Source organism: Nicotiana attenuata, unplaced genomic scaffold, assembly GCF_001879085.1.
Source record: "Nicotiana attenuata strain UT unplaced genomic scaffold, NIATTr2, whole genome shotgun sequence".
Classification (NCBI taxonomy): domain Eukaryota; kingdom Viridiplantae; phylum Streptophyta; class Magnoliopsida; order Solanales; family Solanaceae; genus Nicotiana; species Nicotiana attenuata.
In genome coordinates, this window is record NW_017670373.1 from 847,340 (window position 1) to 851,888 (window position 4,549).

Below are 4,549 nucleotides of genomic sequence, written 5' to 3' on the forward strand. Positions count from 1 at the left end.
AAAATATGGAAAACCTACCACCATTACCACAACACATTCCAAACAACCCAGTGATCTATGTCCAACCACCACTACCTCAAGACCACCACCCATTATCCTGGATAGAGATAGGTCTAATGGGGAGGGGATTGATGTTCAATGCCACCATCAACGGGCAGGAGAGCGTGATTCTAATCCAAAATCCAAGATACTTGGCACAACTAGTGTCAGAGGGCCTCCATTTGGCCATGAACAACTACATGAACCATGTTTGGGTAAACAACATCTTACAACCCCTAGCCCCAGCCATGAATCCGAACCTTGTGCAAGAAATGAGGGCTCAATGGAACCTTCCTCCTCACTTCAATCCCGTTCCAATTCTTCCCCAGAATCTAGGCCTAGATCTACCCTTCTTCCCCCCGGAAGCCCTAACAGCTGTGAATCCTATCCTAATGCAGCGGGATATTCCTCAAAATCACCCACAACCACAACCACAGAACTTCAACATGGAAGTCCCTATGGAGAATATCAACCTCAATCCCCCAGTAGATCCAAACGTAGAAAACCTCATGGAAGAGGAAATGATAGAACCAGTAGACTTGATAGGGGAATCAGTGGTAGAGTTGGGAAGCCTAAACGAAGTAAAAGTCTTTTTATTCAAAGAAAATCAGGAGAAGAGGCATATCCTTTCCTGCCCACAGAATTTGGTCAAGTGCTCAATGCACATTCGTCCACCCCACGATCCAACAGTGGGGAACAGAGCAATGATACTTGTCCCAACACTGAGGGGACTCTTGAACCCTACGAGGGAAATACTGGAGAATGGTCACAACCCAAACCCTAATGTCAACATGTTTAATGCTACTAACTTTATAATATGGAACATTAGGGGAGGAAATAATGAGGACTTTAGGAGAAACTTCAGGGATCTCATTGATACCCACAGACCATGCATGGTAACACTGCTTGAAACTAGAATGCAAGCTCATGCATCTCTCTTGCAAGAGTTTGGCTTCTCTAATCTCATCGAGGTACCAGCGGATGGACAAGCTGGTGGCATGGTGCTCCTTTGGGACCATACCAAGGTGACAGTCCACAATGCTGTACGTAGAAACGATGAAATACATGCTACAATCGAGGTACGTCCTACCAACCTTATATGGCTTTTTTCATCCTTATATGCTAGCACTAATATTGTTGATAGGGATACTTAAAAAATATAGCTGACTCTTATAAGGTCCCATAGCTAGTAGGAGGGGATTTTAACGATGTGTTTTGTACTAATGATAAAATTGGTGGGAGACCCCTTAACCGTAGACGTGCCTTTAAGCTTTGGGATAACTTAAATTACTGTAAATTACAGGATTTAGGCTATAAAGGATGCAAATATACTTGGTCTAATCGTAGGTTTAGTAATAATGATCTAATCTTGGAACGTTTGGATAGGATTTTTGGAAATAATGAATGGATTCAATATTTTCCAAATGCTTCTATTACTCACTTACCCAAGACTCACTCCGATCATAACCCACTCATAATTAACCTTATCCCTAAAAAGAATCACTTATATGATAAACCCTTCAGACTTGAACCATACTGGTGCAAGCATCCCCACTTTAAGACTTTAGTAAATGACTCGTGGTGTAACAACTCTTATAGTAAGTCTATGTCTATTTTCAACAAGGCTATTATTAGTTGGAAAAACATTACATTTGGGGATATTTTTAAAAATAAAAGAATCATCCTTGCAAGGCTCAAAGGTATCCAAAACTCCCCTTCCTATTATCACAGTAAATTTCTCCAATCCTTAGAGCACTCATTAACTCAAGAGCATAATAACATTCTATGTATTGAGGAGGACTACTGGAAGCTTCGCTCTAGAGTACACTGGTTAAACGAAGGTGATGCAAACACAAAATTCTTTCATATTGTCGCCACCAATAGAAAAAGAGTTAATAAAATCAATTTCTTCAAAAATGATCTAGGATGTGGATTGATAATCCTGAGGATATTATCAACCACACGAAACCTACTTTGTAAAATTATGTACAATAATAATATAAAATATAAAACTAATTTTAATTAATTGAACTAAACTATAAAACATAAAACTATTTNATTTATTAGTTACTCCTTCAAATTATTTTGTGATGACTTAATCAACTAAAATTATTATTTGCATCCATAATACATGTTTCAAATATTTTTTACTTCATTTTATATAATTACATTAGTATTCTTAGGCTATTTGCACAATCTTGCAATAGTAGCCTATATTTTGCATTTTATTGCATTTGTCATTTTATTCAGGGTCAAAATAATATTTTACATTTTCTTTAATCTTCTACTATTATTTTAAAGTGTTAATTTGCATAAATAGAATTTTAATATATTTATTTAAATATTTTTATTAAATTATTTCCCTTTTAATCTCTTATTTAAAAGCTAGCCCAATTCTTGAGCTATTTTTCGGACTAAACATACCCAAGCACCTGGCCCAATCCTCAAGCCCAACCCCAAGCAACCCCAATAAGCCTACCCAGTCCAAAACTCGACCCAACTCTTCTTTAATCTCAGCCGTTGATCAAATCGACTCATAACACTCCAACCCCTTTCCTTATATCCCTACCCCAAAACCCTAGAGACCATTCCCTTTCCCCATCCGCCCTCACATGCTCTCATCTATCAAACCTAAACCCTAGCCGCCTCACTCAAATCCCAGCCCCAATTCGATATTACATGGAAATCATCCATGATTCCTTTCCTTTCTTGCACACACAGAGATACTTACCATCTTTTGAACATTACAAGTACTGGGTACTTGATTATTTATGAAAGTTGAGTCGTTGGTGTTCATTTGACTCTGATTCTGTATCATCTTCATGTTTCTGACCTGATACACTTACTATCAGACCCCATGGCTTCGATTCGGTGAGATTTTTGCCATTTTTGTTCCTCGTCTAAACTAGGGTTTCCTGGATTTACTCTAAAACTGGTTCTAATTGATATTACATGCCATATTTTACTTATTTATGTTTAATCTATTGTATTTCCTTATTTTATGTGTTCATCTTTACTCCTATATAAATCCCTCCCCATTCCCCTTTGAAAAAGACTTTAATCACTAGATTCACTAAAAACTGAAGGTTATCACTCTATTATTCTCTCATTCTCTTGTTCTATACTTTGGCTCTTGGCCTACTAAAATCCAAGGCCACCGGGATTCAATATATTCAATATTTCTTGGTGCGAGCACTATCCGAGGTTCGTTTGAAGCCCTTGGAACTCTGACGCTCTAAGATTCTGGGTTCTATTGCTCTTTGTTGACGTTTAGAGTACTGTGGAGTATGTTTTCTTTGCTTGTCTGTTTATCGATTGATAACTGGTAAGTCTCTTAGCTTTTACAATTTTATTCTCTTGTATTCATGTCTTGCATATTCATACTTCTGAAATTTCGTGACTTAATGTATTTCTAGACCATCTTTGTGTGCAACCTTATTGGCATTGAATTTGTTTTATGATCTGAATTTCCCTAGCATTTGATTTTACCTAAAATTTCCAGTTCTAAGATGTGTTTATTGTTCATGATTAACTTGAATAATTCAGACTCCCTTAAGCTTATTTAGCCTAGTATGTTGATCCCTGAATGTCCACATTTACTGCTTGGCATGAGTTTGCTTCCCTATTTTGTTTTGAATTCCTGTAATGACTGACTCGTATCTATAATGTGTTCTACTCTATGTAATACATGCCGCAAAAAAAGAAAAACCTAGTAAACCTAGGCAACCTAACTTGGAGACTCCTTCAAAACACACAATCCCCTTGGGCTAAAATATTACTAGGTCTCTATGGTACAAGGAATACTCTAAATAATAACTCCTTTATATGGAATGGTATTGTCCTAGGTTGAGAAATATGTAGCAAAGGGATTACTTGGATGCCTCATAAATCCTCAACTTTAAGTGTCTGGAACAATCATTGGATTCCCAAATTCAACTCTCTTCGTCAACATATTCAAGGCCCCTTAACCCAACAAGATGAAGCACTTACCATAAGGGATATATGGAAACATAACACGTGGGATCTCTCCAAATTCTCTATGGCCCTAGAACCCAGAATCATCAATAAGATTAATGCTACACAAATTAGTAACAAATCTTATGATACTACGTTTTGGGCATTGAACTCAAATGGTCTATTCACTAGCAAATCCTGTTACTCCCTCCTAGATAATCAACTGGTCTGCAACAAGGATTACACTTGGATTTGGGACATTAATTGTCCAAACAAGATAAAATTTCTTCTGTGGAAAGGTTACCATAATAAACTTCCAACTAGGAGCTTCTTAAATCATATAGGTATTAACATAAACCCCATAAGCTCTACTTGCAAATCTGATAAAGAAACTATTAAGCACATTTTCTTAGAATGCATGTCAGTCCAACATTTATGGTCTTACCTGGGTATTAATCCCAATAACTGGACGGTGCCATAGATTGGCTTACTTGTATCCGTAATCACAAATCGACTTTCAAAAATCCTATTATTTCTTGGCACGACCTTTTTCCAT